At 36.7% G+C, this 19,369-nt stretch overlaps 6 non-coding genes across 6 annotated transcripts; all 6 read left to right on the top strand.

The window, feature by feature from the left end:
• Positions 1-9,948: 9,948 nt before the first annotated feature.
• Trnay-gua (transfer RNA tyrosine (anticodon GUA)) lies at positions 9,949-10,034 on the top strand. The gene is given in 2 exon segments: positions 9,949-9,985; positions 9,999-10,034. It is a non-coding gene; the product is annotated as a tRNA-Tyr (tRNA).
• Positions 10,035-12,857: 2,823 nt separating this feature from the next.
• Positions 12,858-12,943, top strand: Trnay-gua (transfer RNA tyrosine (anticodon GUA)). The gene is given in 2 exon segments: positions 12,858-12,894; positions 12,908-12,943. It is a non-coding gene; the product is annotated as a tRNA-Tyr (tRNA).
• Positions 12,944-14,120: 1,177 nt separating this feature from the next.
• Trnay-gua (transfer RNA tyrosine (anticodon GUA)) lies at positions 14,121-14,206 on the top strand. Its single transcript is given in 2 exon segments — positions 14,121-14,157; positions 14,171-14,206. It is a non-coding gene; the product is annotated as a tRNA-Tyr (tRNA).
• Positions 14,207-14,940: 734 nt separating this feature from the next.
• Positions 14,941-15,026, top strand: Trnay-gua (transfer RNA tyrosine (anticodon GUA)). Its single transcript is given in 2 exon segments — positions 14,941-14,977; positions 14,991-15,026. It is a non-coding gene; the product is annotated as a tRNA-Tyr (tRNA).
• A 741-nt stretch (positions 15,027-15,767) lies between these two features.
• On the top strand, positions 15,768-15,852 carry Trnay-gua (transfer RNA tyrosine (anticodon GUA)). Its single transcript is given in 2 exon segments — positions 15,768-15,804; positions 15,817-15,852. It is a non-coding gene; the product is annotated as a tRNA-Tyr (tRNA).
• Positions 15,853-16,176: 324 nt separating this feature from the next.
• Trnay-gua (transfer RNA tyrosine (anticodon GUA)) lies at positions 16,177-16,262 on the top strand. The gene is given in 2 exon segments: positions 16,177-16,213; positions 16,227-16,262. It is a non-coding gene; the product is annotated as a tRNA-Tyr (tRNA).
• Positions 16,263-19,369: the final 3,107 nt, after the last annotated feature.

The raw sequence follows: 19,369 nt of genomic DNA, 5'->3' as shown, positions 1-19,369 counted from the left end.
CAAAGTATTTAGTTTACCTTGTTAACCTCAATGTCTACATATAACAATTGTTAACATATAACACTCAACTTTTGTTAAAAATTGTCCCTAAGTACGAGTTAAATTCAAAAACGTATTCTGATGCTAAACTCTCCGCTTTTTCTAAACAATAAATCTTTTTTTGCTTCGTTGTTTTAGGAAAAAAGATATGGAGGTTAAAGTGACAGTAGTGGAAAACTGTCTAGAGTGCGACAAAAGATAACTTAGAACAAAGAGGTATACCCTACGATAGCGCAGTTGGTAGAGCGGAGGTCTGTAGAGTTGAAGCTTAAATCCTTAGCTACCTGGTTCGAGTGCAGGTCAATGAAGCTATGCTATATGTCTACTTTGGTTTTATTTAAGTTTGCTGTCTTCTCATGGACCCCTAAAACAATTTGTTTTGTAACCAAAATATTTATTTCACGTTGTTAACATCAACGTCTGCAATTAACAATTAACATTTGTTAACATTTATCTTTAAGTACGAATCTATATATTAATTCAGTGTCGACATAAAAGGCAACATTATTAAGCACCTAATCTTTACATGTTTTAACAGCCCCTAAACATGCTTTTCGGCAAAAAGCGACTGGCAACAGTCGGATTCGAACCTGGGTCCGTGAGTTAAGAGGCAAAAGCGCAATGAGTTGAGCTAAGAAACAGTTGAGCCGCGTATTTATCGGGATTTTTGTCCATTAACGTCGCATACGTTTCTACTTTCTCCAATTCCCTCCTTTTTTCACAATTTTTTGTGCTCTATGCCTTTCTGCTCCATGCCTTTCTCCTGTCACTATCTATCTTCTATCAATCAACATTATAAAAAAATTCGAATACCTATACCACCATGTTTAAGCTCCTAATCTTCACATGTTTTAAGGCCTCCTAAATACACATCAAATCGTTTTGATTCGCATGTATTTTGAAAAAGGTCAATGACCGAAAACTTGACCTTGCAAAAAAGTGAATGACCGAAAAGTTACCTATGCCGTACAGGTCAATGACTGAATACTGAATGTAAAAGTGCTTCATTGTTCGAAAAGGTGGCGATGACCGAAAAGCTGTCATCTATATCTATATATTAATTAAGTGTCGACATAAAAGGCACCATGTTTAAGCTCCTAATCTTTACATGTTTTAACAGCCCCTAAACATGCTTTTCGGCAAAAAGCGACTGGCAACAGTCAGATTCGAACCGGGGTATGTAAGTTAAGAGTCAAAAGCGCAATGAGTTGAGCTAAGAAGCAGATGAGCCGCGTATTTATCGGGATTTTTGTCCATTAACGTCGCATACGTTTCTACTTTCTCCAATTCCCTCCTTTTTTCACAATTTTTTGTGCTCCATGCCTTTCTGCTCCATGCCTTTCTCCTGTCACTATCTATCTTCTATCAATCAACATAATAAAAAAATTCGAATACCTATACCACCATGTTTAAGCTCCTAATCTTCACATGTTTTAAGGCCTCCTAAATACACATCAAATCGTTTTGATTCGCATGTATTTTGATAAAGGTCAATGACCGAAAACTTAACCTTGCCAACAAGTGAATGACCGAAAAGTTACCTATGCCGTACAGGTCAATGACTGAATACTGAATGTAAAAATGGTTCATTGTTCGAAAAGGTGCCGATGACCGAAAAGCTGTCATCTATATCTATATATTAATTAAGTGTCGACATAAAAGGCAACATGTTTAAGCTCCTAATCTTTACATGTTTTAACAGCCACTAAACATGCTTTTCGGCAAAAAGCGACTGGCAACAGTCGGATTCGAACCGGGGTATGTGAGTTAAGAGTCAAAAGCGCAATGAGTTGAGCTAAGAAGCAGATGAGCCGCGTATTTATCGAGATTTTTGTCCATTAACGTCGCATACGTTTCTACTTTCTCCAATTCCCTCCTTTTTTCACAATTTTTTGTGCTCCAGGCCTTTCTGCTCCATGCCTTTCTCCTGTCAATATCTATCTTCTATCAATCAACATAATAAAAAAATTCGAATACCTATACCTTTATGTTTAAGGTCCTAATCTTCACATGTTCTAAGGCCTCTTAAGTACACATCAAATCGTTTTGATTCGCATGTATTTTGAAAAAGGTCAATGACCGAAAACTTGATCTTGCCAAAAAGTAAATGACCGAAAAGTTACCTATGCCGTAAAGGTCAATGACTGAATACTGAATGTAAAAATGGTTCATTGTTCGAAAAGCTGCCTATGACCGAAAAGCTGTCATCTACATCTATTTATTAATTCAGTGTCGACAAAAAGGCACCATGTTTAAGCTCCTAATCTTTACATGTTTTAACAGCCCCTAAACATGCTTTTGGCAAAAAACGACTGGCAACAGTCGGATTCGAACCGGGGTATGTGAGTTAAGAGTCAGAAGCGCAATGAGTTGGGCTAAGAAACAGATCAGCCGCGTATTTATCGGGATTTTTGTCCATTAACGTCGCATCCGTTTCTACTTTCTCCAATTCCCTCCTTTTTCACAAATTTTTGTGCTCCATGCCTTTCTGTCACTATCTATCTTGTATTAATCTACATATTAAAAATAATTCGAATACCTATACCACCATATTTAAGCTCCTAATCTTCACATGTTTTAAGGCCTCTTAAATATACATCAAAGCGTTTTGATTCGAATGTATTTTGAAAAAAAAGGTCAATGACCGAAAACTTGACCTTGCCAACAAGTAAATGACCGAAAAGTTACCTATGCCGTAAATGTCAATGACTGAATACTGAAAGTAAAAATGGTTCATTGTTCGAAAAAGTGCCTATGACCGAAAAGCTGTCATCTATATCTATATATTAATTCAGTGTCGACATAAAAGGCACCAATATTAAGCTCCTAATCTTTACATGTTTTAACAGCCCCTAAACATGCTTTTCGGCAAAAAGCGACTGGCAACAGTCGGATTTGAACCTGGGTCCGTGAGTTAAGAGGCAAAAGCGCAATGAGTTGAGCTAAGATACAGTTGAGCCGCGTAGTTATCGGGATTTTTGTCCATTAACGTCGCATCCGTTTCCACTTTCTCCAATTCCCTTCTTTTTCACAGTTTTTGTGCTCCATGCCTTTCTACTGTCACTATCTATCTTCTGTCAATCTACATATTAAAAATAATTCGAATACCTATACCACCATGTTTAGGCTCCTGATCTTCACATGTTTTAAGGCCTCTTAAATATACATCAAAGCGTTTTGATTCGCAGGTATTTTGAAAAAGGTCAATGACTGAAAAGTTGACCTTGCCAAAAAGTAAATGACCGAAAAATTACCTATGCCGTAAATGTCAATGACTGAATACTGAAAGTAAAAATGGTTCATTGTTCGAAAAAGTGCCTATGACCGAAAAGCTGTCATCTATATCTATATATTAATTCAGTGTCGACATAAAAGGCACCATTATTAAGCTCCTAATCTTTACATGTTTTAACAGCCCCTAAACATGCTTTTCGGCGAAAAGCGACTGGCAACAGTCGGATTTGAACCTGGGTCCGTGAGTTAAGAGGCAAAAGCGCAATGAGTTGAGCTAAGATACAGTTGAGCCGCGTAGTTATCGGGATTTTTGTCCATTAACGTCGCATCCGTTTCCACTTTCTCCAATTCCCTTCTTTTTCACAGTTTTTGTGCTCCATGCCTTTCTACTGTCACTATCTATCTTCTGTCAATCTACATATTAAAAATAATTCGAATACCTATACCACCATGTTTAGGCTCCTGATCTTCACATGTTTTAAGGCCTCTTAAATATACATCAAAGCGTTTTGATTCGCAGGTATTTTGAAAAAGGTCAATGACTGAAAAGTTGACCTTGCCAAAAAGTAAATGACCGAAAAATTACCTATGCCGTAAAGGTGAATGACTGAATACTTAATGTAAAAATGGTTCAATTTTGTAAAAGCTGCCTATGACCGAAAAGCTGTCATTGTCAAAAAGTCAGTCACCGAAAAGTAATTTATGCAATAAGGGTCAATGACTGGATAGCCGCGGATGTTTTTAATCGGAACTTTTTACGCTGAATGTTTGCGTGACCAATTTTTAAACAATTTTTTGCTTCTTTTGTTTTCAGTTTTGCTTGATCTCAGTCTCAAAAAAGTTTTGAACAACTGAAGTTTAATTTCTTTTTTACTTCCGAAGGAAGATCTTTTCTCTGCCGTTTCTTTCTTTCTTTGCTCCTTGTTTTTTTATTTTCTCCTTCATTTGTTTTGTTTTGTTTTATTTCTTTTTCTGTCTCTTCTATTTTTTATCTTTCCTTTCACTTTCTTTTCTTTTTCTTTTTTCCTTTCCTTATCTCTCCTTTTCTTTTGCTTTTCTCTCTCTTTTCTGTCGTTCTGCTTTTTTTTCTGTCTTTTTCTGTACTTGTCTGCGTTTCTTTTCTCTCTTTTATTCTTTCTTTTCTCCTTTTAGTTTCTTAATGGTTTTTCTCTTTTCGTTCCTCTCTTTAGCTTGTCGATCTTTCCTCTTTCATTTCTATTTCTTTTCTGTCTTACCGTACTCTTCTCTGCTTTTCTTTTCTCTTTGTTTTCTCTTTTCTGTTGTATTCTGCCTTTTTTCTCATCCTTTCTCTCTTTTGTTCCTGTTTAGCTTCTCTCTTTATTGTCTCGCTCACTTTTTTGTCTTTCTTTTCTCTTGCTTTTCTCTGTCTTTTCTGTCTTTGGTTTTTTTTTCTCTCATTTCTTTCTAATAGTATTTTCTGCCTCTTTTCGTTTTTTGTTTTTCTTTTCTGTCTCTCTCGTTCTCTTTTTTTCTCTGTTCTTTCTGCTTTCTTCTCTTTTTTGCTTTCGGCGTTTCCATTTTTCTTTTCTGTATTTCATTTCTCTCTTTTCTCTATTGCTTTTGTCTGTTTTTTTTCTGTTTTTTCCTGCCTTTATTTGTTTTTATTCGTTTCCTCTTTCGTTCCTTTGTCGTTTCTCTTTTATTTTTTTCGTTCTTTTCTCTTTCCTTTCTGTTTTTCTTTTTTCTACCGCTCTTTTGTGTTCTTTCTGTCTTTCTTTTTTCTCTTGATTTCTTTTTCTTTTATGTTGCGTTTCTCTTTCCTGTCTTTCAATTCTGTCTCTTTTCTCTCTTTCTTTTAACTCTTTCCTTTCTGTTCTTTTTTCCTTTCTTTTCTCATTTGTTTATTTCTGCTCCCTCTTTCTCTTCTTTCTCTCCTTTCGCATTTTCTCTCTCTCTCTCTCTCTCTCGCTCTCTCTCCTGTTTTTCTCTCTTACATCTCTCTTGCTTTTCTCTTTTCTTGCTTTTCTGTCTTTTGTCTCTTTCTTTTCTGTCTTTCGTTTCTCGATTTATTTTCTCTCTTTTGTTTGTCTCTCTTTTCTCTTTCTTTTCTGTCCTTTTTTTCTTTTCCCTCCTTTCTCTCTTGCTCTTTTTTTCGTTTGTTTTTCTTTCTCTGTTTCCTTTGTCTTTTTTGACTTTTTCCTCGTTCGTCCACCCGTCTTTTCTCTATTTTTTATTCTTTTTCGGTCATTTTTTCTCTCGTTTTATCTTGCTTTTCTCTCTTTCTCTTCCTTTCTTTTGTCTTTTTTCTCTTTCTTTTGTCTTTTCTGTCTTTCTTTTCTCGCTTTTTCTGTTCTGCTTTGCTGCCCTTTTTCTTTTTTCTGTCTTTCCTTTGTCTTCTGTCTCGTTTCGCCCTTTCGTTTCTTTCTTTTCTCATTCCTTTCTTTCTTTCTTTTCTTTTTCTGTTTTCTCTCCCTCCATATCTTGTTTCTTCTTTTTTTTACGCTTCTTAAAAATGCAGCCTAACGTATTACATGCGTTACGCTACGACACAATGTAGAATTTCGTTATCTGTACAAGTCTTAGCGCTCCCTAATTACAAGGGTCAGCAAAGCCGAAAAAGTTAAACACAAAATTGTTGGGAATTGGAGGTATTATACTAAACCAAGCACATCGGTAACGTAACGTAATACCTACGGCTGTTGAACGAGGGGCATGTGTTCCAGACCGAGGTGGTAGAAAAAAAGGAATTTTAATACTTCTATTTTTCAAATGATGTTGTTATACTTTTGCGGGCCTGCTAGTTCAATTCAAAAACGTAGTCTGATGCTTAACTCTCCCCTTTAGCTAAACAATGACCTCGTTTTGCTTAGCTTCGTTGTTTTGGGGGAAATGATACGGAGTTTAAAGTGACAGAAAGGGAAAACTGTCAAGAGTGCGGCAAAAGATAACTTAGAACAGAGAGGTAAGCCCACCGATAGCTCAGTTGGTAGAGAGAAGGACTGTAGAGTTGAAGCTGAAATCTTTAGGTCCCTAGTTCGAGTCCAGGTCGGTGGAGCTAATTTGTATGTCTATTTTGGTTTTTCTAAGTTTATTGTCTTCTCATGGACCCCTAAAACAATTTGTTTCGGAACCAAAATATTTAGTTTACGTTGTTAACATCAATGTCTACAGTTAACAATTAACATTTGTTGAAATTTATCTTTAAGTACGAATTAAATTCAAAAACGAAGTCTGATGCTTAACTCTCCCCTTTAGCTAAACAATGACCTTTTTCGCTTCGCTTCGTTGTTTTGGGGAAATGATATGGAGTTTAAAGTAACAGAAAGGGAAAACTGTCTAGAGTGCTGCAAAAGATAACTTAGAACAAAGAGGTAAGCCCAACGATAGATCAGTTGGTAGAGCGAAGGACTGTAGAGTTGAAGCTGAAATCCTTAGGTCCCTGGTTCGCGCCCAGGTCAGTGGAGCTTTTGTATGTCTACTTTGGTTTTTTTTGAGTTTGTTGTTTTCTCATGGACCCTAAAACAATTTGTTTCGGAACCAAAATATTTAGTTTACGTTGTTAACATCAACGTCTACAATTAACAAATAACATTTGTTAATTTTTATCTTTAAGTACGAACTAAATTCCAAAACGTAGTCTGATGCTTAACTCTCCCCTTTAGCTAAACAATGACCTTTTTTGCTCCGGTTCTTTGTTTTGGGGGAAATGATATGGAGATCAAAGTGACAATAGGGGAAACTGTCTAGAGTGCGGCAAAAAATAACTTAAAATAAAGAGGTAAGCCCAACGATAGCTCAGTTGGTAGAGTGAAGGACTGTAGAGTCGAAGCTGAAATCCTTGGGTCCTTGGTTCAAGTCCGGGTCGGCGGAGCTAATTATATATATCAACTTTGGTTTTTTAAATTTGTTGTATTCTCAAGGGACCCCAAAAATAATTTGTTTCGGAAGCAAAGTGTTTAGTTTACATTGTTAACCTCAATGTCCACATTAAACACTCAACATTTGTTAACATTTATCTTTAAGTACGAATTAAATTCAAAAACATAGTCTGATGCTAAACTCCGCTTTAGCTTAACAATGATTCTTCTTTGCTGCGTTTTTTACGGGGAAAATGATATAGAGATTAAAGTGACAGTAGGGGAAAACAGTTTAGAGGGCGGCAAAAGAAAACATAGAAAATAGAGGTATACGCACCGATAGCTCAGTTGGTAGAGCGGAGGACTGTAAAGTTGAAGCTGAAGTCCTTAGGTCCCTGAATCGAGTCCGGGTCGGTGGGGCTAATTTTATATATCTACTTTGCCTTTTTAAACTTCTTGTCTTCTCATGGACCCCTAAAACAATTTGTTTCGGAAACAAAAATATTTAGTTTGCGTTGTTAACATCAACGTCTACAATTAACAATTAACGTTTGTTTGTATTTATCTTTAAGTACGAATTGACCTGTCTGATGCTTAACTGATTCTTAACGTAGTCTGATGCTTAACTCTCCCCTTTAGCTAAACAAGAACCTTTTTTGCTTCGCTTCGTTGTTTTGGGGGAAATGATATGCAGGTCAAAGTGACAGTAGGGGAAACTGTCTAGAGTGCGCCAAAATATAACTTAAAACAAAGAATTATACCCACCCATAGCTCAGTTGGTAGAGCGGAGGACTGTAGAGTTGAAGCTGAAGTCCTTATTGTCCCTGGTTCAAATCCGGGTCGGTGGAGCTAATTTTATATTTCAATTTTAGTTTTTTAAATTTGTTGAATTCTCGTGGACCCCTAAAATAATTTGTTTCGGAACCAAAATATTCAGTTTACTTTGTTAAAATCAAAGTCTACTATTAACAATTAACATTTTTTTATATTTATCTTTAAGTACAAATTGACCTGTCTGATGCTTTACTTATTCTTAACGTAGTCTGATGCTTAACTCTCCCCTTTAGCTAAACAATGAACTTTTTTGCTTCCCTTCGTTCTTTTGGGGGAAATGATATGGAGGTCAATGTGACAGTAGGGGAAAACCGTCTAGAGTGCGGCAAAAGATAACTTAAAATAAAGAGGTAAGCCCAACGATAGCTCAGTTGGTAGAGTGAAGGACTGTAGAGTCGAAGCTGAAATCCTTAGGTCCCTGAATCGAGTTCGGTTCGTTGGGGCTATTTTTATATATCTACTTTGGCTTTTTAAATTTTTTGTATTCTCGTGGACCCCTAAAAAAATTTGTTTCGGAAGCAAATTATTTAGCTTATTTTGTGAACAACATTGTCTACATTTAACACTCAACATTTGTTAACAATTATCTTTAAGTACGAGTTAAATTCAAAAAGATAGTCTGATGCTAAACTCCGCTTTAGCTAAACAATGATTCTTTTTTGCTGCGTTGTTTAGGGAAAAATGATATGGAGCTTAAAGTTACATTAGGGGAAAACTGTCTAGAGGGCGGCAAAAGAAAACATAGAACAAAGAGGTATACGCAACGATAGCTCAGTTGGTAGAGCGGAGGACTGTAGAGTTGAAGCTGAAATTCTTAGGTCCCTGAATCGAGTTCGGTTCGTTGGGGCTATTTTTATATATCTACTTTGGCTTTTAAAACTTCTTGTCTTCTCATGGACCCCTAAAACAATTTGTTTCGGAAACAAAAATATTTAGTTTGCGTTGTTAACATCAACGTCTACTATTAACAATTAACATTTGTTTATATTTATCTTTAAGTACAAATTGACCTGTCTGATGCTTTACTTATTCTTAACGTAGTCTGATGCTTAACTCTCCCCTTTAGCTAAACAATGAACTTTTTTGCTTCCCTTCGTTCTTTTGGGGGAAATGATATGGAGGTCAATGTGACAGTAGGGGAAAACCGTCTAGAGTGCGGCAAAAGATAACTTAAAATAAAGAGGTAAGCCCAACGATAGCTCAGTTGGTAGAGTGAAGGACTGTAGAGTCGAAGCTGAAATCCTTAGGTCCTTGGTTTAAGTCCGGGTCGGCGGAGCTAATTATATATATCAACTTTGGTTTTTTAAATTTGTTGTATTCTCATGGACCCCTAAAATAATTTGTTTCGGAAGCAAAGTGTTTAGTTTACATTGTTAACCTCAATGTCTACATTAAACACTCAACATTTGTTAACAATTATCTTTAAGTACGAATTAAATTCAAAAACATAGTCTGATGCTAAACTCCGCTTTAGCTAAACAATGATTTTTTTTGCTGCGTTGTTTACGGGGAAAATGATATAGAGATTAAAGTGACAGTAGGGGAAAACAGTTTAGAGGGCGGCAAAAGAAAACATAGAAAAAAGAGGTATACGCACCGATAGCTCAGTTGGTAGAGCGGAGGACTGTTAAGTTGAAGCTGAAGTCCTTAGGTCCCTGAATTGAGTCCGGGTCGGTGGGGCTAATTTTATACATCTACTTTGGCTTTTTAAACTTCTTGTCTTCTCATGGAACCCTAAAACAATTTGTTTAATAAACAAAAAAATATTTAGTTTACGTTGTTAACACCAACTTCTACAATTAACAATTAACATTTGTTTTTATTTATCTTTAAGTACGAATTGACCTGTCTGATGCTTAACTGATTCTTAACGTAGTCTGATGCTTAACTCTCCCCTTTAGCTAAACAATGACCTTTTTTGCTTCGCTTCGTTGTTTTGGGGGAAATGATATGCAGGTCAAAGTGACAGTAGGGGAAACTGTCTAGAGTGCGGCAAAAGGTAACTTAAAACAAAGAATTATACCCACCGATAGCTCAGTTGGTAGAGTGAAGGACTGTAGAGTCGAAGCTGAAATCCTTGGGTCCTTGGTTCAAGTCCGGGTCGGCGGAGCTAATTATATATATCAACTTTGGTTTTTTAAATTTGTTGTATTCTCAAGGGACCCCAAAAATAATTTGTTTCGGAAGCAAAGTGTTTAGTTTACATTGTTAACCTCAATGCCCACATTAAACACTCAACATTTGTTAACATTTATCTTTAAGTACGAATTAAATTCAAAAACATAGTCTGATGCTAAACTCCGCTTTAGCTTAACAATGATTCTTCTTTGCTGCGTTTTTTACGGGGAAAATGATATAGAGATTAAAGTGACAGTAGGGGAAAACAGTTTAGAGGGCGGCAAAAGAAAACATAGAAAATAGAGGTATACGCACCGATAGCTCAGTTGGTAGAGCGGAGGACTGTAAAGTTGAAGCTGAAGTCCTTAGGTCCCTGAATCGAGTCCGGGTCGGTGGGGCTAATTTTATATATCTACTTTGCCTTTTTAAACTTCTTGTCTTCTCATGGACCCCTAAAACAATTTGTTTCGGAAACAAAAATATTTAGTTTGCGTTGTTAACATCAACGTCTACAATTAACAATTAACGTTTGTTTGTATTTATCTTTAAGTACGAATTGACCTGTCTGATGCTTAACTGATTCTTAACGTAGTCTGATGCTTAACTCTCCCCTTTAGCTAAACAAGAACCTTTTTTGCTTCGCTTCGTTGTTTTGGGGGAAATGATATGCAGGTCAAAGTGACAGTAGGGGAAACTGTCTAGAGTGCGCCAAAATATAACTTAAAACAAAGAATTATACCCACCCATAGCTCAGTTGGTAGAGCGGAGGACTGTAGAGTTGAAGCTGAAGTCCTTATGTCCCTGAATCGAGTTCGGTTCGTTGGGGCTATTTTTATATATCTACTTTGGCTTTTTAAATTTTTTGTATTCTCGTGGACCCCTAAAAAAATTTGTTTCGGAAGCAAATTATTTAGCTTATTTTGTGAACAACATTGTCTACATTTAACACTCAACATTTGTTAACAATTATCTTTAAGTACGAGTTAAATTCAAAAAGATAGTCTGATGCTAAACTCCGCTTTAGCTAAACAAGAACCTTTTTTGCTTCGCTTCGTTGTTTTGGGGGAAATGATATGCAGGTCAATGTGACAGTAGGGGAAAACCGTCTAGAGTGCGGCAAAAGATAACTTAAAATAAAGAGGTAAGCCCAACGATAGCTCAGTTGGTAGAGTGAAGGACTGTAGAGTCGAAGCTGAAATCCTTAGGTCCCTGAATCGAGTTCGGTTCGTTGGGGCTATTTTTATATATCTACTTTGGCTTTTTAAATTTTTTGTATTCTCGTGGACCCCTAAAAAAATTTGTTTCGGAAGCAAATTATTTAGCTTATTTTGTGAACAACATTGTCTACATTTAACACTCAACATTTGTTAACAATTATCTTTAAGTACGAGTTAAATTCAAAAAGATAGTCTGATGCTAAACTCCGCTTTAGCTAAACAATGATTCTTTTTTGCTGCGTTGTTTAGGGAAAAATGATATGGAGCTTAAAGTTACATTAGGGGAAAACTGTCTAGAGGGCGGCAAAAGAAAACATAGAACAAAGAGGTATACGCAACGATAGCTCAGTTGGTAGAGCGGAGGACTGTAGAGTTGAAGCTGAAATTCTTAGGTCCCTGAATCGAGTTCGGTTCGTTGGGGCTATTTTTATATATCTACTTTGGCTTTTTAAACTTCTTGTCTTCTCATGGACCCCTAAAACAATTTGTTTCGGAAACAAAAATATTTAGTTTGCGTTGTTAACATCAACGTCTACTATTAACAATTAACATTTGTTTATATTTATCTTTAAGTACAAATTGACCTGTCTGATGCTTTACTTATTCTTAACGTAGTCTGATGCTTAACTCTCCCCTTTAGCTAAACAATGAACTTTTTTGCTTCCCTTCGTTCTTTTGGGGGAAATGATATGGAGGTCAATGTGACAGTAGGGGAAAACCGTCTAGAGTGCGGCAAAAGATAACTTAAAATAAAGAGGTAAGCCCAACGATAGCTCAGTTGGTAGAGTGAAGGACTGTAGAGTCGAAGCTGAAATCCTTAGGTCCTTGGTTTAAGTCCGGGTCGGCGGAGCTAATTATATATATCAACTTTGGTTTTTTAAATTTGTTGTATTCTCATGGACCCCTAAAATAATTTGTTTCGGAAGCAAAGTGTTTAGTTTACATTGTTAACCTCAATGTCTACATTAAACACTCAACATTTGTTAACAATTATCTTTAAGTACGAATTAAATTCAAAAACATAGTCTGATGCTAAACTCCGCTTTAGCTAAACAATGATTTTTTTTGCTGCGTTGTTTACGGGGAAAATGATATAGAGATTAAAGTGACAGTAGGGGAAAACAGTTTAGAGGGCGGCAAAAGAAAACATAGAAAAAAGAGGTATACGCACCGATAGCTCAGTTGGTAGAGCGGAGGACTGTTAAGTTGAAGCTGAAGTCCTTAGGTCCCTGAATTGAGTCCGGGTCGGTGGGGCTAATTTTATACATCTACTTTGGCTTTTTAAACTTCTTGTCTTCTCATGGAACCCTAAAACAATTTGTTTAATAAACAAAAAAATATTTAGTTTACGTTGTTAACACCAACTTCTACAATTAACAATTAACATTTGTTTTTATTTATCTTTAAGTACGAATTGACCTGTCTGATGCTTAACTGATTCTTAACGTAGTCTGATGCTTAACTCTCCCCTTTAGCTAAACAATGACCTTTTTTGCTTCGCTTCGTTGTTTTGGGGGAAATGATATGCAGGTCAAAGTGACAGTAGGGGAAACTGTCTAGAGTGCGGCAAAAGGTAACTTAAAACAAAGAATTATACCCACCGATAGCTCAGTTGGTAGAGCGGAGGACTGTAGAGTTGAAGCTGAAGTCCTTAGGTCCCTGGTTCAAGTCCGGGTCGGTGGAGCTAATTTTATATTTCAACTTTAGTTTTTTTAAATTTGTTGAATTCTCGTGGACCCCTAAAATAATTTGTTTCGGAACCAAAATATTCAGTTTACGTTGTTAAAATCAACGTCTACATTTAACAATTAACATTTGTTTGTATTTATCTTTAAGTATAAATTGACCTGTCTGATGGTTAACTTATTCTTAACGTAGTCTGATGCTTAACTCTCCCCTTTAGCTAAACAATGAACTTTTTTGCTTCGCTTCGTTGTTTTGGGGGAAATGATATGCAGGTCAAAGTGACAGTAGGGGAAACTGTCTAGAGTGCGGCAAAAGATAACTTAAAACAAATAAGTATACCCACCGATAGCTCAGTTGGTAGAGCAGAGGACTGTAGAGTTGAAGTTGAAATGCTTAGATCCATTGTTCGAGTCCGGGTGGGTAGAGCTAATTTTATATATCTACTTTGGTTTCATTAAGTTTGTTGTCTTCTCGTGGACCCCTAAAATAATTTGTTCCGGAAGCAAAATATTTAGATTACGTTGTTAACATCAACGTCTACAATTAACAATTAACATTTGTTAATTTTTATCTTTAAGTACGAACTAAATTCCGAAACGTAGTCTGATGCTTAAATCTCCCCTTTAGCTAAACAATGACCTTTTTTGCTTCGCTTCGTTGTTTTGGGGGAAATGATATGGAGGTCAATGTGACAGTAGGGGAAACCGTCTAAAGTGCGGCAAAAGTAACTTAAAACAAAGAGGTAAGCCCACCGATAGCTAAGTTGGTAGAACGGAGGACTGTAGAGTTGAAGCTGAATTCCTTAGGTCCCTGGGTCAAGTCCGGGTCGGTGGAACTAATTTCATATTTCAACTTTGGTTTTGTAAATTTGTTGAATTCTCGTGGACCCCTAAAATAATTTGTTTCGGAACCAAAAATTTAGTTTACGTTGTTTACATCAACGTCTACAATTAACAATTAACATTAGTTTATATTTATCTTTAGGTACGAAATGACCTCTCTGATGCTTAACTGATTCTTAACGTAGTCTGATGCTTAACTCTCCCCTTTAGCTAAACAATGACAGTTTTTGCTTCGCTTCGTTGTTTTGGGGGAAATGATATGGAGGTCAATGTGACAGTAGGGGAAACCGTCTAGATTGCGGCAAAAGGTAACTGAAAACAAAGAGGTATGCCCACCGATAGCTAAGTTGGTAAAGCGGAGGACTGTAGAGTCGAGATTGAAATCCTTCGGTCCCTGGTTCAAGTCCAGGTCGGCGGAGCTAAATTTATATATCTACTTTGGTTTTTAAATTTGTTGTATTCTCGTGGACCCCTAAAAAAATTTGTTTCGGAAGCAAAGTGTTTAGCTTACCTCAATGTCTACATTTAACACTCAACATTTGTTAACAATTATCATTAAGTACGAGTTAAATTCTAAAACATAGTCGGATGCTAAACTCCGCTTTAGATAAACATTGATTCTTTTTTGCTGCGTTAATTAGGGGAAAATGATATTGAGGTTAAAATGACAGTAGGGGAAAACTCTCTAGAGGGCGGCAAAAGAAAACATAGAAAATAGAGGTATACGCACCGATAGCTCAGTTGGTAGAGCGGAGTACTGTAGAGTTGAAGCTGAAGTCCTTAGATCCCTGAATCGAGTCCGGGTCGGTAGGGCTATTTTTATATATCTACTTTGGCTTTTAAAGCTTGTTGTCTTCTCATGGAACCCTAAAACAATTTGTTTCGGAACCAAAGTATTTAGTTTACGTTGTTAACATCAACGTCTACATTTAACCATAAACATTAGTTTATATTTATTTTTAGGTACGAATTGACCTCTCTGATGCTTAACTGATTCTTAACGTAGTCTGATGCTTAACTTCCCCTTTAGCTAAACAATGACCTTTTATGCTTCGCTTCGTTGTTTTCGGGGAAATGATATGCAGGTCAAAGTGACAGTAGGGGAAACTGTCTAGAGTGCGCCGAAAGATAACTTAAAACAAAGAAGTTTACCCACCGATAGCGCAGTTGGAAGAGCGGAGGACTGTAGAGTTGAAGCTGAAATCCTTAGGTCCATGGTTCAAGTCCGGGTCGGTGGAGCTAATTTTATATATCTACTTTTTTTATATTTGTTGTTTTCTCGTGAACCCTTAAAAAATTTTGTTCCAGAAGCAAAATATTTAGTTCACTTTGTTAGCCTCAATGTCTACATTTAACACTCGACATATATTAACATGTATCCTTAAGTACGAGTTAAAATCAAAAACGTATTCTACTTCTTAACTCTCCGCTTTAGCTAAACAATGATTCTATTTTGATTCGTTGCTTTGGGGAAAATGATATGGAGGTTAAAGTGACAGTAGGGGAAAAATGTCTAGAGGGCGGCAAAAGAAAAAAGAAAAAAGAGGTATACGCACCGATAGCTCAGTTGGTAGAGCGGAGGACTGTAGAGTTGAAGCTGAAGTTCTTAGGTACCTGAATCGAGTCCGAGTCGGTGGGGCTATTTTTATATATCTACTTTGGCTTTTTAAATTTGTTTTCTTCTCATGGACCCCTGAAACATTTTGTTCCGGAACCAAAATATTTAGTTTACGTTGTTAACATCAACGTCTACAATTAACAATTAACAATTGTTTATATTTATCTTTAAGTACGAATTGAGCTGTCTGATGCTTAACTGATTCTTAACGTAGTCTGATGCTTAACTCTCCCCTTTAGCTAAACAATGACTTTTTTTGCTTCGCTTCGTTGTTTCGGGGGAAATGATATGGAGGTCAATGTGACAGTAGGGGAAACTGTCTAGAGTGCGGCGAAAGAAAACTTAAATCAAAGAAATATACCCACCGATAGCTCAGTTGGTAGAGCGGAGGACTGTAGAGTTGAAGCTGAATCCTTAGGTCCCTGGTTCAAGTCCGGGTTGGTGGAGCTAATTTTATATATCTACTTTGGTTTTTTTAAGTTTGTTGTCTTCTCGTGGGCCCCTGAAATAATTTGTTCCGGAAGCAAAAAATTTAGTTCACTTTGTTAGCCTCAATGTCTACATTTAACACTCAACATTTGTTAATATTTATCTATAAGTAAGAACTAAATTCCAAAACGTGGTCTGATGCTTAACTCTCCCCTTTAGCTAAACAATGACCTTTTTTGCTTCGCTTCGTTGTTTTGGGGGAAATGATATGCAGGTCAAAGTGACAGTAGTGGAAACTGTCTAGAGTGCGGCGAAAGATAACTTAAAACAGAGAAGAATACCCACCGATAGCTCAGTTGGTAGAGCGGAGGACTGTAGAGTTGAACCTGAAATCCTTAGGTCCCTGGTTCAAGTCCGGGTCGGTGGAGCTAATTTTATATATCTACTTTTTTTATATTTGTTGTTTTCTCGTGAACCCTTAAAAAATTTTGTTCCAGAAGCAAAATATTTAGTTCACTTTGTTAGCCTCAATGTCTACATTTAACACTCAACATTTATTAACATGTATCTTTAAGTACGAGTTAAAATCAAAAACGTATTCTACTTCTTAACTCTCCGCTTTAGCTAAACAATGATTCTATTTTGATTCGTTGCTTTGGGGAAAATGATATGGAGGTTAAAGTGACAGTAGGGGAAAAATGTCTAGAGGGCGGCAAAAGAAAAAAGAAAAAAGAGGTATACGCACCGATAGCTCAGTTGGTAGAGCGGAGGACTGTAGAGTTGAAGCTGAAGTTCTTAGGTACCTGAATCGAGTCCGAGTCGGTGGGGCTAGTTTTATATATCTACTTTGGCTTTTTAAACTTGTTTTCTTCTCATGGACCCCTAAAACAATTTGTTTCGGAACCAAAATATTTAGTTTACGTTGCTAACATCAACGTCTACAATTAACATTTGTCTATATTTATCTTTAAGTACGAATTGACCTGTCTGATTCTTAACTGATTCCTAACGTAGTCTGATGCTTAACTCTCCCCTTTAGCTAAACAATGACCTTTTTTGCTTCGCTTCGTTGTTTTGCGGGAAATGATATGCAGGTCAAAGTGACAGTAGGGGAAACTGTCTAGAGTGCTGCAAAAGAAAAATTAAAACAACGAAATATACCCACAGATAGCTCAGTTGGTAGAGCGGAGGACTGTAGAGTTGAAGCTGAAAGCCTTAGGTCCCTGGTTTAAGTCCGCATCGGTGGAGCTAATTTTATATTTCAACTTTGAATTTTTAAATTTGTTGAATTCTCGTGGACCCCTAAAATAATTTGTTTCGGAATCAAAATCTTTAGTTTACGTTGCTAACATCAACGTCCACAATTAACATTTGTTTTTATTTATCTTTAAGTACGAATTGACTTGTCTGCTGCTGAACTGATTCTTAACGTAATCTGATGTTTAACTCTCTCCTTTAGCTAAACAATGACCTTTTTTGCTTCGCTTCGTTGTTTTGGGGGGAATGATATGCAGGTCAAATTGACAGTAGGGGAAACTGTCACTTTGACAGTTTTAGCTAAAAAATGACCTTTTTTGCTTCGCTTCGTTGTTTTGGGTGAAATGATATGCAGGTCAAAGTGACAGTAGGGGAAACTGTCTCCTTTAGCTAAACAATGACCTTTTTTGCTTCGCTTCGTTGTTTTGGGGGAAATGATATGCAGGTCAAAGTGACAGTAGGGGAAACTGCGGCAAAAGATAATTTAAAACAACAAAATTTACCCACAGATAGCTCAGTTGGTAGAGCTGAGGACTGTAGAGTTGAAGCTGAACCCTTAGGTCCCTGGTTCAAATCCGCGTCGGTGGAGCTAATTTCATATTTCAACTTTGGTTTTTTTAAATTTTGTTGAATTCTCGTGGACCCCTAAAATAATTTGTTTCGGAATCAAAATCTTTAGTTTACGTTGCTAACATCAACGTCTACAATTAACATTTGTCTATATTTATCTTTAAGTACGAATTGACCTGTCTGATTCTTAACTGATTCCTAACGTAGTCTGATGCTTAACTCTCCCCTTTAGCTAAACAATGACCTTTTTTGCTTCGCTTCGTTGTTTTGCGGGAAATGATATGCAGGTCAAAGTGACAGTAGGGGAAACTGTCTAGAGTGCTGCAAAAGAAAAATTAAAACAACGAAATATACCCACAGATAGCTCAGTTGGTAGAGCGGAGGACTGTAGAGTTGAAGCTGAAAGCCTTAGGTCCCTGGTTTAAGTCCGCATCGGTGGAGCTAATTTTATATTTCAACTTTGAATTTTTAAATTTGTTGAATTCTCGTGGACCCCTAAAATAATTTGTTTCGGAATCAAAATCTTTAGTTTACGTTGCTAACATCAACGTCCACAATTAACATTTGTTTTTATTTATCTTTAAGTACGAATTGACTTGTCTGCTGCTGAACTGATTCTTAACGTAATCTGATGTTTAACTCTCTCCTTTAGCTAAACAATGACCTTTTTTGCTTCGCTTCGTTGTTTTGGGGGGAATGATATGCAGGTCAAAGTGACAGTAGGGGAAACTGTCACTTTGACAGTTTTAGCTAAAAAATGACCTTTTTTGCTTCGCTTCGTTGTTTTGGGTGAAATGATATGCAGGTCAAAGTGACAGTAGGGGAAACTGTCTCCTTTAGCTAAACAATGACCTTTTTTGCTTCGCTTCGTTGTTTTGGGGGAAATGATATGCAGGTCAAAGTGACAGTAGGGGAAACTGCGGCAAAAGATAATTTAAAACAACAAAATTTACCCACAGATAGCTCAGTTGGTAGAGCTGAGGACTGTAGAGTTGAAGCTGAAACCCTTAGGTCCCTGGTTCAAATCCGCGTCGGTGGAGCTAATTTCATATTTCAACTTTGGTTTTTTTAAATTTTGTTGAATTCTCGTGGACCCCTAAAATAATTTGTTTCGGAATCAAAATCTTAATTTACGTTGCTAACATCAACGTCTACAATTAACATTTGTTTATATTTATCTTTAAGTACGAATTGACCTGTCTGATGCTTAACTGATTCTTAACGTAATCTGATGTTTAACTCTCCCCTTCGGCTAAACAATGACTTTTTTGCTTCGCTTGGTTGTTTTGGGGGAAATGATATGCAGATCAAAGTGACAGTAGGGGAAACTGTCACTTTGACAGTTTTAGCTAAACAATGACCTTTTTTGCTTCGCTTCGTTGTTTTGGGGGAAATGTTATGCAGGTCAAAGTGACAGTAGGGGAAACTGCGGCAAAAAATAACTTAAAACAACGAAATACACCCACAGATAGCTCAGTTGGTAGAGCGGAGGACTGTAGAGTTGAAGCTGAAAGCCTTAGGTCCCTGGTTCAAGTCCGCGTCCGTGGAGCTAATTTCATATTTCAACTTTGTTTTTTTAAATTTGTTGAATTCTCGTGGACCCCTAAAATAATTTGTTTCGGAATCGAAATCTTTAGTTTACGTTGCTAACATCAACGTCTACAATTAACATTTGTTTATATTTATCTTTAAGTACGAATTGACCTG

The sequence above is a fragment of the Convolutriloba macropyga genome, chromosome 11 (assembly GCF_964194025.1).
Source record: "Convolutriloba macropyga chromosome 11, txConMacr16.3, whole genome shotgun sequence".
In the NCBI taxonomy this organism is placed as follows: domain Eukaryota; kingdom Metazoa; phylum Xenacoelomorpha; order Acoela; family Convolutidae; genus Convolutriloba; species Convolutriloba macropyga.
This window is presented reverse-complemented; position numbering and strand designations above follow the sequence as displayed.